The following is a 20512-nucleotide window of genomic DNA, read 5'->3' on the forward strand; positions in this document are numbered from 1 at the left end:
GAAATAAAATCATTGTTGATGATGCATAAAATCATGTCCAATTCATTCTTCCAACCCTGGTTATACTAATGTCTGATTTTCAGCTGGACCTTGTTCACTGAAATGTTTTTATAGCTGATCTGAGAGTTGATTGGACATCATGTACAAAGCTCCAAGACATAAACCTAAATCCCATTTTATTGTTTTCATCCTTTCCCTATTCATTGCATCTTTTAAAACACATTTATCCCTGACTTATTCTTCCTGACCTAGAGATTCAACTATGGGCCTTGAACTTTATATTAACCTCTTGTTTAGACAAGCCAATATATGTAATTCCAACTCTTCAAACTTTCTGTAATTTTATTATGCAGTAAAAGTTTCCAAGTCAAACCTCTTGTATTTCTCTTGGCATAAAAAACACTTGACCTCATTATAACATCCCATCTCTGGAACCTAAGGGGACTTTCATATTGTGAGATTAGGTATCATTATATATTTGTTGCTAAACACGAGCTTAAATGGCAGATGGCAGCCTCTGAACCCTACATTGAATTTATTTTCTTTCTTTCGAACACAGGGAAAACTTTTTTTAAATTTTATTTGTTCATGGAATGTGGGCATCACTGGCTAGGCCAGCATTTTTTGCCCATCCCTAACTGCCCTTGTTCAGAGGGCTTTTTTTAAAAAGTCAACCACATTGCAAGTCAACCACATTACTGTAGGTCTGGAGTCAGGCCAGGTAAGGACATTAGTGAACCAGGTGGTTTTTTATAACAACTAATGATTGTTTCATGGTTAGACTTTTAATTCCAGATATTTATTGAATCTGGAATTCGAACACAGGTCCCCGGAGCGTTACCCTGAGTCTATGGAATACCAATCCATGACAATACCACTATGCTACCACCTCTCCGCATGTCCATTCAGCTTCTGAAACAAGGTATTGGTCAGTTTTTTAAAACTGTTTACCCATTGCAGATGTCTTCAAAAGTATTGCATAAGATGTCAAATCATAGAGTAGTACAGTATAGTAGGAGGCCATTTGGCCTATTGTGCAGCTCTTTGGTAGAGCTATCTAATTAATCTCATGCCCCAGCTCTTTCCCCTTCAAGTAGTTACCCTTTCTTTCTTGAACATTACTATTGAATCTGCTTCCACCACCCTTATCAGCAGTGTACAAAAAATGTTTCCTCAGGTCGTTTTGCCAATCACTTTAAATTTGTGCCTCTGGTTAATGATGTTTCTGTCACTGGAAATAGTTTCTCCTTATTTACTCTTATCAAGATAATTCATGAACATCCCTGTCAAATCTCCTCTAACTTTCTTTGTTCAATGGAGAACAATCCCAGCTTCTCCAGTCAATCCACACAACTAGCGTCCCTTATTCCTGGTTCCATTCGAGTAAATCTCTCTGCACCCTCCCCAAGATCTTGACATAAGGGCTGTAATTATGTTATGATGTTTTATTTATTGACAGACTTAGATTCTGAATTGGTAGAAGTATTTACTTTATTGTCTGAAGCAGTTCATTATAATCATTTAATATTCATCATTGTATATGTACACTTCTGTAACTCTGACTACTCTTTTAGCATACAGAAATCTGCAGCTATGTACAAGTGTTTAAGTAGGCAAGGAAGAACACTAACAATGTCCTGGTAAAGTTAGAGCTGGGAATAAATGATACAGAGGAGAGGAGTAAAGAAAGGATAGAGCTGATGCCTGATCTAGTGGTGTCCAGGGAATGTGCATGGGATTGAAACAGCTGTGGAGACAGATGGAGAAAGTGGCAGATTATTATAATTAAATGGCTTGGGAAAAGTGAGAGGTAGGGGATGTTCGAAATTTGATGTGTGAATAAACACTCAGAACAGCACTTCTGTTTAACTAAATAAAATACAATTAATACTTGTGTCAAATGCATACATCAAACACCCTCTTCCAGTCCTAGTTTGAGCACTTTTTTTTTCTTGAATAACAGTGATTAGTCAAGGAAACAAAATCTATTAAATAATTTATGATCCCAGTAGAAACCAGTAATGTTTGTTTATTTATTGGAATCTAAAATCTCTGGTATTTATGAAAAGAATGAAGTCACAAGGCCCACTATTTAAAACACAAGAATTTTACTACACAAAAATCAAACAACATGAATACTAATAAATATACTCTATCTTAAATTGTTGGTTATGCTATTGTTCTTGAGTTCTCTGCCTGAAGGTAGATCTGACCTACAACACCACAATCTCCACCAAGGGTAAGGGGCAAGGAGGCAGGTCCCAAAACCACCCCAGCTGGAATGGTGATTGAACCTAATGCTGTTGGCACCAATCTGATCTAAACCAGCAGTCAAGCCAAGTAAGTCAACCGGCCCCCCAAGGAATTGGAGTTGCTATAGCAACATACACTTTTACATGCATGTTGTAGCTTGGAGCTATGGATAATGATGGTAGAAGCTTCAATTTCCTTCCATCACATGGCTGACCAGGAATCTGTCACACTCTTACTGTCTGTCATTGGTGTGTGTTGGAGGGATTTATAACTTGATACTCGATCTGTTTTGGCCATGTCTTGGGTTCACGTTCCTTGGCCATTGAAACCTGGAATGGGACTGGAACCTAGTGCTTCTGGCCCAGAAGCTTCTTGCACCACAAGGCCTCCTACTCAGTTACGTTAAAGATATTAAAAGTACACTGAACATAGTTACTTTAAATCAAATTTCTTAATCCAATTTTCCTCCTATGCTCCAGTTGACTTAAACCTCCAATAAATTCAAGTCAGATACTTATCAGAAATTGGAAGATTAAGGATTTGACACTGAGTACTGTTTCAAAAAAACGTATAGGGGCTGTGAATTCTTGGACCTTCTGCTTACTTCTGGCAAGGCTTTTCCTTTAAATCTCTTCTGGCTGTCCCACAGTTGCAGACTCCCATTTAAAACAGGCATCGCTAGCATCTTAAACATAGCCACCCCAGGTCAGAACACTCCTGGTTCTAATATTCTTTAACTCTGGAGCCTTGCCTCTAAAACTTTCTCTCCCTCTCTCTCTCTCTCTTTCTCTTTCTTCTCAGCTTGTATTCCCCAGAACTCCAACTCACTATTAGGAATCCTTCAGTTAACAAGAGGTTTAAACACTTTTAGCCAGCACCCAGAATTTCAACTGAACTCGGCTTGAGAGAGGTGCTTCCTATAGCAAGTTTGTTGTAAACTGAAAAAACTAAAATCCTGCCTGAGACCAGAGCCACACCCACAATCTACTCACCCCCATAATTAACTTTGTGTTGACCCTTTTTTCTATTGTTAATTTCCCAGGCAGCTTGGTCACATGATAAATTACTGGGAAGTGCTATACCAGAAATCACAGAGAAGCCTAGTTCTTAAAGGGACCATCACCCCAACATAAAATATAGTTTTTTTCCCCAAAAGCACATGGGCCATCACATAATCAAAATCTTCCATGGGTGTTTAATAAAAAATACATTCATGGTAAAACTAAACACTTTTTCAAAAACACTTCACCTTATTGACGAATCTACATAATTTGGAAATACAAGTTAATTTCCCATGGCATTGCACATGGTGAATCAAGAACATTGATGTTTTAGGTGAATTGGAACTTAGGCCCAGGGATAATGGGATCAGAGCACAAGATATGCAATTTGCTCCCATTTTAAAATCATTACTTCTGTCCTTATTTTTGTATTTCCGTTTTAAATTCCTAAATCTGCAATTATAATGAAAAGTCCCAGTGCCCCAGACATTATTTTATCTTCTTCAAACCATCTTCTTAAACCCCTCTCCCTTGTCTCCTGCACCCTCACTTCCAACAGTAGCTGCGAAGAACTCATGGACTTGTCACTAAGTTCTGAGAATCTCCGATCAGCTGCCTCTGCTGCTTTCCTCCTCCCTCTAGTCCACAGAGTAAAACTTCTTACCAGGCTCGAACCTACTCTAGTCTTGAACCTGCATCTTTCTCTTGTTTCCCTTTTATCTCCTCTCATTCCCTCCCTGAGCTCTTATTCTATATAAGATCCACCTCCTGCTCCTTTGAGTCATTTCCCATTAAACTGTTGAGTCACACAACTTCCTTTCTTGGTTCCCATGTTAGCTGATATTGTGAACATTTTTCTCTTTTGAGGTACTGCCCCCCTCTTCTTCAAACCTGTCATCATCACCCCACTCCTCAAAGAACCTCCATCCTTGCAAACCACCGCCCCACCTCCAACCTCCCTTTCCTCTCCAAAGTCTTTGAACATGCCGTCACCTCCCAAATCCATATCCATCTTTCCTAGAACTCCATGTTTGAATCTCTCCAATCAGATTCATGCCACAGCCACGGTAGCAAAATGGTTCTCATCAAAGTCACAGAATACACCTATGTGACTGTGGTAAAGATCAACTATCCCTCCTCATTCTTCTTGGTGTGAAGCCTTTAATGCAGTTGACCATATAATCCTCTTCCTCTCCATTGTCTAGCTAAGTGGACCTGCACTCACTTAGTTCCATTCTTATTTATCCAATTGAAGCCAGAGAAGCAGCTGCAATGGCTTCTCTTCCTACTTGTGCGCTGTTACCTCTGTGTCCACTATGGACCTATTCTTAGCTCCTTCCTATTTTTCATCTACATGCTGTCTTTCAGTGCCATCTGCAAACAGTGTCTGTTTCCACATGTACTCTGATGACACCCAGCTCAACCTCATAACCATCTCTCTCAACGCGTTCACTGGATTTAAATTGTCAGACTGTGTGACTAACATTCAATACTGGATGAGCAGGCATTTCTTCTAGCTAAATATTGTGAAGATTGAAACTGGTGCCACTGGTCCCCACCACAAACTCTGTTCCCTAATCTTATCCCTCTCCCTGGCAGCTGTGTGAGGCTGATCCAGACTGCTCATGACCTTGGTGACATATTTGCTGCAGAGGTGAGGCAGAGCAATATATGGAGGGAATTCCAGAGCTTAGGGACTAGGCAGCTCAAGATACAGCCACCAATGGTGGAGTGATTAAGATTGAGAATGCCCAGGAGGCCAGAACTGGCAGAGCGCAAAGATCGAGGGGGGCTATAGAGCTGAAGGAGATTACAGAGATAGGTAGGGGTGAGACCATGGAGGAATTTGACAACAAGAATGAGAATTTAAAAAGACAGACTTTTATTAAGACTGATGCAAGGACCTCTGACTACTAGTTTATGCATTATGAAATATGAAATAATTGTAAGAACCATCTGTGCCTGTAACCACATATTCCTTGAAAATTAAAAGCCTAAATAGGTTCAAGGAGCAAAGAGGTATCAAAGTACAGGTTTTTCAAATCATTCAAAGTAGACTAATAAGGCTGTTTAAAAAAATGCAACAAAGCATAGGATCTCATTTCTAGAGCAATATAAGTTTTAACTTCTCCGCGTTTCAATTATATCGCATGTTGAAAGCAAGTTGTAAGGTGTTGGGTGATGAAAGAATGGCTATTGGCTTTTCAACTTGAATTATAATTACTAATTTAAAATGATAAAATCTGATTCAGAAATTGTTTTCCAACTTTGCCAGTGCACACTCCTTAATGCATTTATCCGATTCAAATATACATAGGTTTATATTTTCCTACATTACAATCCATTTAACAGTCCCTTTTCCATTCATTAATTTGTCCAGATCAATTTAAATGCTACTAATCTCTCTTATACTGTTAAAAGTATGCACACCTGCTTAGTAATCTCTAATGACCATTGCTTGCAGCAACAACCACACCATGGAGTGAATAAATCATGTTGAGATAAAGCTGGTACAAAAACTCACTGTCCAACATTTATTCATGGGCAAGTGAATCAGTTGTGGGATAAATGCCAATGGGATGCCTAAACCTTTCTAACTTGATGAACATGCATGCATAAATATCGTGCTGAAGTTTAGTTTGCTAACTTGTGACTGTGTAAAAAGAGTTGATTAAAGTTAGAACAAATAAAGTTCTTTTTAGTAAAGGATTCAATACACATCCATAAAGCTTTAACATTGACATGGCCTTGTTTCCTATTATAGTCCATGGTTAATGAAAGGTATAGCTTATTTTGTAAAAATATTGTGGAACCTACAAATAAGGCAGCAGGGCACTTTTCACACAGTTTTTCAGTTTATATTTTTAAAGAACGCTGAAATGCTAGATTAATTATTTTCCATTCTCATATATTGTAAATGTTAATAATCAAAAATGAAAACTTAGTGGGAGTGGTTTTCAACTGCTGGCCACCTGTTCATGCCTAAAAATTGAGTGTTTGCCAACTGAAAACGGGGTGTAGGTAGGGGTTGGTGCGTGAACCTCTTCTGCCCCAATTATACTCGAGGCTTTTCTGAAACAATTTTCAAATAGCCCTGTAAGTATCTGAGCAGCATCCCTGCCTGGTTCAGGTATAAGCTGGCCAAATATCCAAGTTGGGGTCCTAATGTGATTCCTATATTTAAAGAGGAAGATAGAACAAGTCTCGGGAACCACAGACTTATTAGTTTAATATTGTAAGGGGAAAGATTATTAAATCCCTACTCAAAGACGTAATAGAAAAATATGTAGAAACTGAAAATACAACAGAATAGTTGGCACAAATTTCAAAAGGATAGATCAATTTTATTGAATTCTTTGAAAAAGTAACAGAGAGTAGGCAAGGGTAATGTAATAGACAAAATATATTTGGAATTTCAAAAGACCATTTATAAGGTACTGCATATGGAGGCGGTGGCAAAGTGGTATTGTCTCTGGACTAATATTCCAGAGATCTAGGGTAATGCTCTGGGGAGCTGGGTTCGAATACCAACGTGGCAGATAGTGAACTTTGAATTCAATAAAAAGCTGGATTAAAGTCTGATGATGACTACAAAACTATTGCCGATTGTTGTAATAAACCATCTGCTTCACTAATGTCCTTTAGGGAAGGAAATCTGCTGTCCTTACCTGCTCTGGCCTACATGTGACTGCAGACTCACAGCAATGTGGTTGACTCTTAAATGCCCTCTGAACGATGGCCTAGCCATTGATGCCCACATCCCATGAATGAATAAATTAAAAAGAAGCAGACTCATGACTAAGATCAGAACATGTGGAGTCAGGAGACAAGTGGCAGAATGTATCGTAGCAAGCTTAATTGTACTTACTCAGACTGGAAAAGTGTAGGAAGTGGTGTTCCACAAGCAGAGTGCTGGGACCACTGTTGTTCACCATTTACATAAATGATTTGGAATCAGAAGTACAATATTAAAATTTTCAGAGGACACCAAATAAGGAATGCAGTTAATTCAGAGAAAGACTGCAAGAAAATAAAGGAAGGCATTAATAAACTCGCAAAATAGATATATAATTGGCAAAGAACTTCAATTCAAATAAGTTTGAGATGTATATTTTAGTAGGAAAAATAAGACGGCCATATGCTCCTTGTAAAATAAGTGCAAATGGGGTAGAGGAGAAGTGGGATCGGGGGTAGACAAATCACTAAAAGTAGCTACACAGGTTAATAATACCATTAAAAAGCAAACAAAGCCTGAAAGCAGGGAAATTATGTTTGACTTGTATAGAACCTTAGTTAAACTACACATGGAATGCAGTGAACAATTCTGTCTTATTATAAAAAGAATATTGAGGCATTGGCAAAAGCACAAAAGAAATACACTAGCACAAAAGACATTTACTAGGATGATGTCAGAACTGAAGTTATACCTAAGATAAAAGCAAAATACTGTGGATGCTGGAAATCTGAAACAAAAACAGAAAATGCTGGAAAAACTCAACATGTCTGGCAGCATCTGTGGAGAGAGAAACAGAGTTAACGTTTCGAGTCCGTATGACCCTTCTTCAAAGAAGGGCCATTTAAGGCCCACCCAGCACGATGCTCGCCCGGAAGTGCTGAGCACTCCCTGTACGGGTGGAGGGGGGTTGGATTCTGTGATTCGGGGCCTGCGCGAAAGAGCGCAGAAATCTCCCAGAGGCACAGAGGTTCCTCAGGGAGATCAGTTTGATATTTAAAAACTGAAATAAAGTAATTAAAAACTTTCAAAACATGTCCCCACATGTGACACTGTTACATGAGCTGGGAGATGTCAAAGAATTATTATAACCATTTTTATTGAATTTTAAAACACTTCATGAAACCTCATCCCGCCCGTGGATGAGTTTTCATGAGGAATGCGAAGGCCGCCTGGGCTCTTCGCCTGCCCGACAACCTTAAGGTTGGACGGGCAGCTCATTTAATTGCTCAAATTAGTTTTAAACAGACCTTAATAGGCCTCTGACAGTTCGGCGGGCACGCAGCTGACTCTGCTGCGTGCCCACCGAACTGGAAATCTAAATGGCACACGATGACATCGGGACGCCCGCCCGACATCACTCCACGTCATTTTACATGTCGGTGAGTGGGCCCCGCCCCCGCTCGCCGACCGGAGAATTCAGCCCATGATGTCAGGAAAGGCAAATTAATTAGTTATCACCAAAGGAGAGCCTGACCAAGCCAGCACCACCCAACCAATAAGCTTTTCAGAAGCTACCAATTGCATTCATGAAGTATTGTATGCCCTAGGTGTAAACCTCCATATTGATGCATACTGCAAAACTTCCATCCCCTAACTGGCTAATTCATTTCCACTGATAGATATTGTTTGCATATGCATTTGTGACTTAGTGGGAGTCATTGTGTTGCTCTCATACTTTGTCTGCCTAGAATCTCAAAAATCTAGAAACAAAAATGGGCTGCTCTCATGGTTCATAGGGCTACAGTGGAGCATACTTGAAGACAAGGATAAGGAATAGTTTAGAAAGTGGAACTGTGAAAGGCAGTTTCGATGTCTGGTTAGGTCTGGTGGTGCATTGCAGTATGTGCCTAGTACTGTCTTGTGAATTGTGGCAGCACGTTTTGAGTTTCACAGCTTTATAATTGAGAAAGATTTGATAGTAGGTGTTACACAGGATGCCAGAGAGCTCTTGGGATTCAGCTGACCATTCAGTCAAGGGTCCATGCCTAGGGACAGGTTGGGGTATGGGACGACAGTTTGTAATAGGTTCCTATACGCTCTAGTCCCGAAAAAGGTTAAAGGCTTCTATGGTGCTAGAAAAAAGATTCTAGTTATCAGTAATCAGTGGGAGAATGAACTTCATGGAATCGGAAAGATCCTCAAGTCCTTGAGAGTGTTATCGACATATCCTTTAATCCCTCTGAGCTCTTTGCATTGTTCCAGCCACCTTTCTTGAATTGTCAAGCGACAAAGATCATATACGTAGTTCCCCTGGATGGCTGGAAATATTGGGTCTCCGGGAGTATGTCTTTACTGACAGGTAGGAGTTGGTTCAGGAGAACTTGTGTGAGAATGTTTCCCACAGTGGACAGAAGGGATATGCCTCTATAGTTCCCACAAATTGTTTCACTTTTTAAGAAGAGTGATAAATCAATGATGGCATTGTGGAAGTTGGGAGATATGGCCTTTATTGATCTGTCAAAGGCCTTTGATTCGATCAACTGCCAAGCCCTTTGGAAAGTCCTGCAGAGACTTGGATGTCCAGCAAAATTTGTTACTGTACTGCGGCTCTTGCACGATGGTTTAACAGCAACTGTCCTTTGCAAAGGATTGGAGACCAAGCCCTTTCGCATCTGGACGGGTGTCAAGATGTATGATTGTACCAGCTCTCTTCACAATTTACCTCAGCCTGGTTGTGGAACTTATTCACAACCAACTTCCATAAAAGGATTGTCACAGAATTATAAATCTTCACAGTGAGGAAGGAGGCCATTCAGCCCATCGAGTCTGCACTGTCTCTCTGAAAGAGCATTCCACCTAGTTCCACTCCCCTGCCTTATCCCCATAACCTTGCACATTATTTCTTTTCAGGTAGCAATCCAATTCCCTTTTGGATACCTCAATTGAACCTGCCTCCATCACCCTTTCAGGAAGTTCGTTCCAAACTCCAACCACTCTCTGGGTGAAAAATTTTTTCTTCACATCACATTTACTCCTTTTGCCAATTATTTTGAATCTGTGCCCTCTAGTTCTTGATGCTCTGAATAGTTTCTCACTATTTACCATGGCCATACCCCATAGGATCTTGAAGACCTCTATCAAGTCTCCTCGCAGCCATCTTTTCTCCAGGGAAAAGAGTCCCAACATCTCCAATCTATCCTCATAAATACAGTTCTTTATCCCTGGAATCATTCTTGTGAATCTCCTCTGCACCCTCTTCAATATCTTCACATCCTTCCTCAAGTATGACACCCAGAACTCGATGCAGTACTCCAGATGAGGCCTAACTAGTGTCTTATACAAATTTGACATGACCTCCTTACTTTTGTACTCAATGCCCTATTAATAAAGCCTAAAATACTATATGCTTTATTAATTGTTCTCTCAACATGCCCTGCCACCTTCAATGATCTATGTACATATACACCGAGGTCCCTCTGTTCCAGCACCACCTTTAGAGTCTCTCCCTTTATTTTATACTGTCTCACCATATTCTTCCTACAAAAATGGATCACCTAACACTTCTCTGCAATGAATTTCATCTGCCATTTGTCTGCCCAATCCACCAACATGTCTATGTCCTTTTGAAATTCAAGACTCTCCTCATCACAGTTGACAACATTTCCAATCTTCATATCATCAGCACATTTTGAAATCATGCTCTACACATCACCGTCTAGATCATTAATATATATTGGGAAGAGCAGGGGCCCCAACACTGACCTCTGGGGAACTCCACTACAAACCTTCCTCCAACCTGAAAAACAACCATTCATCATTACTCTCTGGCCAAAATTTTCTGTTTGGCGGGCGGGCAGAACAGGTGCAGACACGGGTGGCCGTGGACCCAATTGCTGCCTGTGATCAGGGCCAAGCCACCATTTTGCACAGGTGGGCCTCCAGCGCATTTCTGACTCCCGCGGAGAGCGAGAGTCTGAAGCTTGAGGCGGGCGTGTACAGACTGCTGGGTCCATTGGCGACCCGGCAGTCTGTTTAAAAAAAGGCCTGGCAGCCTCCTTTAGGCTGTTCGCTATGGCCAGCTTTAGGTCGTACCGCAGGGGGTCTGCACAGCAGGCCAATGTTGAGGGAAGGCCAGAGGAGGAGGGCAGGCTGCAGGGTGTGGCCCAGGAGCAGGGCAGGCTACAGGGCAGGCCAGCAGGGGGGCCAATGTGCCCCTCGCTTTTCTGATGATTGCCTTGCTGCCCTTCTTGAGGAGGTGGCAGCACGGCGGGAGGTGCTGTTTCCCCAGGATGGGCGGAGGAGGCCCCCCCAACCCCCCATGATGAACCGTGCCTGGGAGGAGGTGGCGGAGGTGGTGAGCTCCCGCGATGTGGTGTGGCGCACCTGGATCCAGTGCCGTAAGCGCTTTAACGATTTGTTGCGCTCTGGAAGGGTGAGTATCATATTGGTGTTGGGCATTTAACCCAGCAGGTAGCCTTAGCCTTTGAGGTGCACACCCCCTCCCCCCCAAGTCTTACTGCCGTGACTGCATTGAATCATGTTGGGCATTTGTCGCACGCTGGGTGGGCAAGTAGATAGTGAACATGCTTACATCAGCCTCAGTGGTTCATGAGAAGATGAGTTCTCCCCCGCACCATCGTGTTGCTCTTAGCCGCACATGACTAGTCTGGGGGCAACCTGCAGGAGATGCAGCTAGGCCCATACTCAGAACTCCAGCACATATCCTATTCACGGTGACGAGACTGTGGAAGGGGAGCCTCAAGGGCTCGTGACCAAGAGCCATCTAGTGCCCTCGGCACCGCACCTAGTCGCGTCTCCTTGCCATGGGAACTAAGACTGTGTATTTCTGAAAGTGATGGACGCAAAATGTGTCCAAGGTGGCCATTGGGGGCGGTGAGGGGGGGGGGGGGGGGGTGGGGGGGGAGGTGGTATGGTGGTTCTGGGAGCAATCGTACTATATTTTTGTGACCAATCAGCAGTAGCGTGGAGAGGAGGCACTGGAGGCCTCAGATGGGCCACTGTGGTTGGGGTGCGGCGTGCGCGTGCAGAGTACATGTGCGATTAGCCCCAATGAATGGTCTTCTCTGTTTTGCAGGAGCAAAATGCGCACAATGCTTCTGAGCGTTTGCGCACTGGAGGCAGCCAGGCCCAGTTGGTGATATTGAGCCGTTTTGAACAGGAGGCCCTGGAGCTTGAAAGGCGCCATGCGCCCAGGGCCACAGGTGTCGGTGAGGCTGGGGTGGAGCGGCCAGATATTTGAGGTCCACAGTCACATCCGCTCTGTCTTCCCACCATCCAAAACACTGATGTTTGTTGGAATCGTTAATGTAGCAATATTGCTCATTCATAGACTGATAGAGTCAGAGATGTGGGTCATAGACAAAGGTCCCTCAGCCCTTCAAAAATGAGAATGTCCAGCACCTTCCAAAGTCGCCTTGTCCCATTTCCCACCACTATCCCCATGGCCTAGTATGCCATGGCATCGTAACTGCACATCCAAATACTTATTACATGTTAGGAGGGTTTCTGTGTCAACCACCCATTCAGGCAGTGTGTTCCACATTCCCAACACACTCTGTGTGCAAAAGTTCCTCATCACCTCACCTGTCAACCTCATGCCCCTTACCTTAAATAAATGCCACCAGGTTAGTCATCCCTCTGCCAAGGGGTAAAGTTGCTTTCTGTCGACCCGATCTATGGCCCTCATAATGTTATGAAGCTCAATAATGTCACCCCTCAATCTCCTGTGCTCCACGGCAAATATCCCCAGTCTATGCTATGTGTCCTCATAACTCTAACTCTCCAGCCCAGCATGCATCCTGGTCAGCGACCTCTGCACTCTCTCCACTCCAATTACATCCCTCCCATGAAGCACTGATCACAACTGCAAGCAGAAGTGTAGCTGTGGCCTCGGCAGCGTTTTCTGCACTTGCAACATGACCTCCCTGTTCCTACATTCCATTCCTTGGCTAATAAAGGCAAGTATGGCATTTACCTTCTTAAACATCTTATGTACCTGTCCTGCTACCTTAACGGGCCTGTCGACATGCCCAGCAAGGTCCCTCTGATCCTCCTTACTTTCCATGGTCCTACCATTCCTCGTGTATTCCCGTACCTTGTTGGTCCTGCCCAAGTGCATCACCTCACATTTATCCACAAAACACTCCATTTGGCATTTTTTAGACCATCTGACCAGCCCATCTGTATCCACCTGTAATGTTTGGGCCTCCTCCTGACTATCTGCCACCCTTAGGTTCTGGAAGGTTGAGTGCATAATGAGCCAGGGGGAAAGGGATGAAGTGTGTCACTGTGCGGACACTAACTGATCCACTGTCCTTGTTGTTATTTTCAGCATCATCAGAGGCTGGCGACCAGGCTCCATTACAGATGCCCCCTCTCACACCTGAGGGCCGTGAACTGTCACCTGCGTCACACCATTTCTGCCAGGCAGGTACCAGCGCAGATACTAGCACATCGGTGGGAATTGCAACATCAACTAGTGTCCCAGGGCACAGTGGAGAAGGCACTTCACATTTGCTGGAGGAGATGGCAAAGACAGAGAGTGCCAATGGCGCCAGCAGCCAGAGGACTGCAGGGGACCAGGCACATGCTGAGTCGGGGCCTGATGATGTGCCTCTGGAGTTGTTCGCGACGCAGCTGCTGCAGGAAATACGGCCGGTTGTGTGGGAGCATCTGGGAGTGATACGTGAGACTATGCTTCTCTTGGTGTCCATGATGGAGTCGTCCACGTGGAGCATGAGTGATGCCATGAGCCTCATGTCAGAGGGTCATGCTTCCTCCATGGAGAGAGTCGCGATTCTTCTGGAGAGGGGCTTCCAGGAGAACAAGCAGCTTCTTCTGGGGATATGCTTGGACCTGCAAGCCCTCACAGCGCCAGTGGCCACAGCTGGTCATTGCCAATGTGGGAGATGGTCTCGGCACCAAGTTTCCCAGCTCGGTGCCCATCCATCTACGGTGAGCAGGGCGGTCCGAAGCAACCTCATGTCGGTGCAGCAGCTGCCTGTTGTCTCTGCTGGCTCCTCTCTGGGCGCTCTGGATGAAGGCAGCAGCTCCTCCGCCCCTCTGCCAGTGACCGTTGCATCCGTTGAGGCTGTGACGACTGGGGAGATGGCAGCTGTGGAACTGGCCACTCCCTCCCAGGCAAGGCCAGCATAGGCTCCATGGGCCAGAGGACGTCCACCAAAGTCATCGAGGCCACCAGGACAGCAGAGTCAGCAGGCTGTCTCAGAAGCCACTCTGAGCGATGGGGCGGCACCAAGACGTAGCGCTCGTAAACGTAAGCGCAAGGCACCTTAGGCACACCACGGGTTTCTCACTGGTGCTTTTGTGTTGGCCCTAGATTAGGGAATTATTATTTCTTGCTGTTGTAAAAACGTTTTGCTCTCATTTTGTTGCATCATATCATGGATGAAATTAAATCCAGGTGTATTACCATGGCTGAGGGTGGCTCCTTTGTGCTGCATTTGTATGTTTTACAGACATGTCATGAGTGTTTGAATGGACATTGAGGTTTATGTCCAAAGTCCTTAGCTGCAGCTGATGAAGCAGCAGATTTAGCACTTAGGTGCCGCAGATGGAAGCGCCAGGCAAGGCTGGTCCTCCTGATCTATTTGTGTGCAGCTAGCTGAAGGTTCGTTGGATTAAAGTCTCCCGGGTGTCCCTGCCTCCTTGGTGTAGTGCTGGGTCAGTGTTCAGCCCCTGTGCTTCCTCATCGTCCGAATCAGTGCTGGACTCATCGTGTGCAGCCGTATCCGCTGCGTCAATATCTTCATCGTACACTGCATCCCCCCTTTCCAGCACAAGATTGTGGAGAGTGCAGCATGCAACCACTATCACCGACACACAATCTGGGGGGTACTGGAGTACGCCCCCTGAGCGGTCCAGGCATCGGAAGCATATTTCGAGAAGACTGATGGCTCTCTCCACCACAGCCCTTGTGGAGGATTGGCTCCTATTGTAGCACTGCTCAACTTCTGTTCTTGGATGGCGGAGAGGGGTTGTAGAGAGAAGCCAGGGAACTACAGGCCAGTGAGTCTCACGTCAGTGGTAGGGAAACTATTGGAGAAAATTCTGAAGGAGAGAATCTATCTCCACTTGGAGAGGCAAGGTTTGATCAAGGAAAGTCAGCATGGCTTTGTCAGAGGGAGGTCATGACTAACAAATTTGATTGAATTTTTTGAGGAGGTGACCAGGTGTGTAGATGAGGGTAGTGCAGTTGATGTAGTTTATATGGATTTCAGCAAAGCCTTTGACAAGGTCCCACATGGGATGCAGGGTAATTTGATGAGCTGGATTAAAAATTGGCTTAGTTGTAGGAGACAGAGGTTGATGACAGAAGGATGCTTTAGTGACTGGAAGCCAGTGTCCAGTGGCGTACCACAAGGATTTGTGCTGGGTCCCCTATTATTCGTCATTTATACAAACGGCATAGATGACTATGTGGGGGTTGGGATTAGTAAGTTTGCGGATGACACAAAGATTGGCTGGGTGGTTAACAGTGAGGTTGAGTGTCTTGGGCTACAGGAAGATATAGATGGGATGGTCAAATGGGCAGATAAGTGACAGATGGAATTTAACTCTGAAAAGTGTGAGGTGATACACTTTGGGAGTAATTTGACAAGGAAGTATTCAATGAACAGCATGACACTAGGAAGTTCTGTGGAACAAAGGGACCTTGGTGTGTGTGTCCATAGTTCTCTGAAGGCAGAGGGGCATGTTAGTGGGGTGGTGAAAAGGCATATGGGACACTTGCCTTTTTCAATCGAGGCATGGATTACAAAAGCGTGGAGGTCATATTGGAGTTGTATAGAACCTCGGAGAAGCCACAGCTGGTGTACTGTGTGCAGCTCTGGTCGCCACATTACAGGAAGAATGTGATTGCACTGGAGGGGGTGCAGAGGAGATTCACCAGGATGTTGCCTGGGATGAAATATTTAAGTTATGAAGAGAGGTTGGATAGACTTGGGTTGTTTTCGTTGGAGCAGAGAAGACTGAGGGATGACCTGATTGAGGTGTACAAGATTAATAGGGGTATAGACAGGGTGGATAGGGAGCAGTTGTTCCCCTTAGTTGAAGTGACAGTCACAAAGGGACATAAATTCAAGGTGAGGGGCAGGAGGTTTAGGGGGGATGTGAGGAAAAACTTTTTTACCCAGAGAGTGGTGACGGTCTGGAATGGACTACCTGGGAGGGTGGTGGAGGCGGGTTGCCTCACATCCTTTAAAAAGTACCTAGATGAGCACTTGGCACATCATAACATTCAAAACTATGGGCCAAGTGCTGGTAAATGGGATTAGGTAGGTAGGTGTTTCTCACATGTCGGTGCAGACTCGATGGACCGAAGGGCCTCTTCTGCACTGTGTGATTCTGTGATTCTGTGAGAGGCGACATGAGCCACCTTCTGAGGGGATAGCCCTTGTCACCCAGCAGCCACCCATCAAGCCGAGCCGGAGCACTGAAGAGCCCCGGCACCTGGGAGTGTCTGAGGATGTAGGTGTCGTGGGAGCTGCCTGGGTACCTTGCACAGACTTGTAGAATCAGCATCTTGTGGTCACACACTATCTGCATGTTCATGGAGTGAATCCCTTCCTGTTGATGAAGGCACCTCTGGCCTCCTCCTCATTCTATCCCTCCCTTCCTCCTCAGAGGAGCTGCCTCCAGTGGACATGTCAGAACCCATACCCAGGCTAAAGGGAAGCCTCTGGAAAGCTGCAGGCCAGAATTCGTTCTGAACTGTTACAGATCACACAGGCAAGTTTAAAAAACTTTTTGCAATAAATACTTCACAGACCAGATTGACAACCCCACTGAGCCTTCTTATCCCACCCGTGGATGAGTTTTATTAAAAAGTCGCTTACCTGCCTGCCCGTTGCACCCATGCGCCGAGCTGAAGATCGCACAGTCGACTGAAAATCGGCGTTGATTGCCGAGTTCAGGGCCTTAGCTAGCTCGTTAATTAATGGCGGATGCACGTCTCACTTCATCATGCGCCCGCCCAACGAAATATCCCGATGGCGCGCGGTGACGTCGGGACACTCGCCCAACATCACCGCGCATCATTTTACACGCTGACATGCGGGGCCCACCCCCCACACCCAGAAAATTCTGCCCTCTGTTTCTTGTCACTCAGATAATTTATTATCCAAGTGCCTACTTTCCCTTTTATTCCATGACCTAGAATTTTGCTCACAAGTCTGTTGTGTGGCATTGTATGAAATGCCTTTTGAAAATCCATATATACATCAACAGCGTTTCTCTTATCAACCATCTCTGTTACCTCCTCAAAAAACTCCAAGTTAGTTAAACATGGTTTTCCTTTAATGAATCCATGCTGGCTTTCCTTAATTATCTTGCACTTGTCTAAGTGACTATTGGTTTTATCCTGAACTATGGTTTCCAGAACTTTCCCTACCGCTGAGGTTAAGGGAGTAACATTTGCCGTTCTCCAGTCCTCTGGCACCTCCCCTGTGTCTAAGGAAGACTGGAAGTTAATCACTGGTGCCTCTGCAATTTCCACTCACTTCACTCAGTACCCTTGGATGCATCTCATCTGCTCCTGGTACCTTATCTATTTTAAGTAAAGATAGCCTAACACCTCATCCTTCTCAATTGTAAATTCTTCTAGTGTACCAGTTACCTCCTCTCTCACTTTGGCCTGGGTAGCATCTTCTTCCTTTGTAAGGGCAGATGCAAAGTACTCGTTCAATACATCCACTATTTCTCTACCTTCCACATGCAAGTCTCCTTTTTTGTCCCTAATCAGCCCTAATCTTTCTTTTACCACCCTTTTATTATTTACATGCTTATAAAAAGGAATCCCAAGGTCTTGTATGTTAGCTGCCAGCCTCTTTTCATGTTCTCTCCTTGCTTTTCTTATTAGTTCTCTCACTTCCCCTCTGGTCCTTCTATATTGAGTCTGATTCTCCATTGTATTTTCTACCTGACATCTGTCGTACAGGCACTTCTTCCTTTCCATCTTTATCTCTATCTCTCAGGTCATCCAGGGTGCTCTGGGTTTATTTTTCGTACCTTTCCCCTTCAAGGGAATATACCCTGACATTGCCTGCAATATCTTTTCTTTGAAGATGGCCCATTGTTCAGACACCATCTTTTCTGCTGACATTTGATTCCAACGCACTTGACTCAGATGCATTCTCATCCCATCGAATTTGGCTTTCCCCCAATTAATTATCCCTGCTCTGGATTGTGCCCTGTCCTTTTCCATGACCAACCTAAACCTTATGATACAACGATCACTGTCCCATAGTGGCTCTCCCACTGATATTTGATCCACTTGGGCTAACTCATTCCCCAGAACCACGTCCAAAAGTGTATGTCCTCTCATTGGACTGGAAACATACTGCTGCAGAAAATTATCTTGAACATGTTCCAGGAACTCTGCCCCTCTTGTCCCTTTGTATTATTTTGATCCCAGTTTATATTTGGATAATTGAAATCCCCATTATTACTCTATAATTCTTGCACCTCTGTAATTTCTTTGCAAATTTGTTTCTCCACATCCCTTCCACTAGTTGATGGTCTGTATACTACACCAATCAATGTTATTGCACCTTTTTCATTCCTCACCTCTAGCCAAAGAGATTCTGTCCTTGACTCCTCTGGAACATCCCTCTCTCTCCACTACTGTAATGTCATCTTTAATCAATATTGTCACTACCCCCCCCCCCCCCCCCCCCCCTCTTTTCTTCCTTCCTGTCTCTCTTAAACACTTTGTACCCAGGAATATTTAATGCCCAGTCCTGCCCTTCTTTGAGCCAGGTCTGTTATAGCAATAATATCATAATTCCATTTGTCAACTGTCATGACTCACTGGGGATAATGTGCTTTAGTATCAAATCCCACTGTTCCCTGAGCTGCGACAAATGTGAAAAGTTTGACCATACCACCAGATTGCTCAATTCTACCTAACTGTTCCATTTAGGTTAACAGAATATGAGCACCAGATTTGTAAATTTAATAAGTAAATAACTGTTTATTGAGCAAATTGTCCTTAACTAGTGGCAAAAGAAAGAAATATGAACTGCTAATGTCTAACACTATAATTTAAACTCTACCCCCTTCATAAATCCCTACACACACACACACACACACATGACACACAAAATATGGATTTTAAGGGCGGGATAAAACAGTTCAATAGCACCAATCCAGAGTACAGGATTCGATGGGTTGATTTTGATTGATGTCTTCCACATTCCTTTCAGTGGTGGTGGAGGTGGTCCTCCAGCTCTTTCACTATTTAGTTCACTGGTTGAGCACTTGCCTTTCAACGTCTCTAGCAGTGCTTTTCTCCTTTGCCTCTTGACAGGGGTTTTCAGAGAGGGAGAGAGCAAGTTATAGAAATATGAGGAGAAAAAAAACAGCTAGCTATTATTGTGGAATTACTGGAATCTTCCACACAGAGGAGAAAGAGGTTTTAGGTCTTGTTCATTTCAGGCTAGGAGCTATTCTGCTCTGTTCACACACAAAACCTGGTCTCCTGGTCAGGAGCCAATTAAGATGCTGTTGTTAGACAGCTCCTTTAGTCCAGGACTCCTTTCTGGCACCATCCTTTCTTTCATGGCACACTCTGTTTCAAGACTGCAACATTGTATATATCTCTCATCCTGCTCCAGTGGACATGTGTTTCAACCTGCAACCATTGTAATTCTAATCCAGTCCAACAGATAATAAAAAGATACATTCTTCACACAATCTGTGCCCGCAGTTCACCAATCTTATTAACCACACTCCGTGCATTCAAATACCTGTACATTAGCTCTGATTTAGGCTTTTTTACTTTACCCCTTATTCTGACACCATCTAATGATTGCCCACTATTGCCTACTCTAATTCTATCAAACTCTCCAAGTATTCTTTCTACCTTGATACTACTCTCATTATCAGTTGATACTTCTCTACTGCCAGTTTTTCTACTCTACACTCTGAATTTCTCCTCAAGTTCCCACCCCCTGCCAATCTTGTTCAAACCCTCCCCAGCAGCACTAACAAACCTCCCTGTGAGGACATTAGTCCCAGTCCTGTTAAGGTGTAACCTGTCCTTCTTGTACAGGTCCCACCTGCCCCAGAACCAGTCCCAATGCCTGAGAAATTTAATGCCCTCCCTCCTATTCCATTTCTCCAGCCATGCATTGAACTGTTCAATCTTCTTATTCTTATGCTGACTTGCACATGGCACTGGGAGCAACCCTGAAATTACCGCTCTTGAGGTTCTGCTTTTTAATTCCCTTCCTAACACCCTGAAATCTGCTTTCAGGGCCTCACCCCTTTTCCTACCTATGTCATCGGTTCCAATGTGGGTCAGGGCCTCTGGCTGCTCACCTTCCCCCAAAAGAAAGTCCTGTGGCTGCCCTGTGACATCCTTGACCCTGGCACCAGGAAGGCAACATACCATCCTGGAGACATGTCTATGGCCACAGAAATGGCTGTCTGCTCCCCTAACTATGGAATCCCCTACTACCAAAGCACTCTCATTTTTCCTTCTCACCTCTCATGCAGCTGAACCACCTGTGGTGTCACGAACTTGGCTCTTGCTACAGTC

At 44.3% G+C, this 20512-nt stretch overlaps 1 long non-coding RNA gene across 1 annotated transcript in view; it reads right to left on the reverse strand.

Annotated features, from left to right (window-relative positions):
* The window catches only part of LOC144692655 (uncharacterized), a 169190-nt gene extending 154299 nt beyond the window's left edge, over positions 1 to 14891 (reverse strand). The window contains exon 1 of the long non-coding RNA XR_013579365.1: positions 14810 to 14891. This is a non-coding gene — a long non-coding RNA (uncharacterized LOC144692655). The remainder of the gene's footprint in view (positions 1 to 14809) is intronic.
* Positions 14892 to 20512: the final 5621 nt, after the last annotated feature.

This window comes from Cetorhinus maximus, chromosome 17, assembly GCF_964194155.1.
Source record: "Cetorhinus maximus chromosome 17, sCetMax3.hap1.1, whole genome shotgun sequence".
Classification (NCBI taxonomy): Eukaryota; Metazoa; Chordata; class Chondrichthyes; order Lamniformes; family Cetorhinidae; genus Cetorhinus; species Cetorhinus maximus.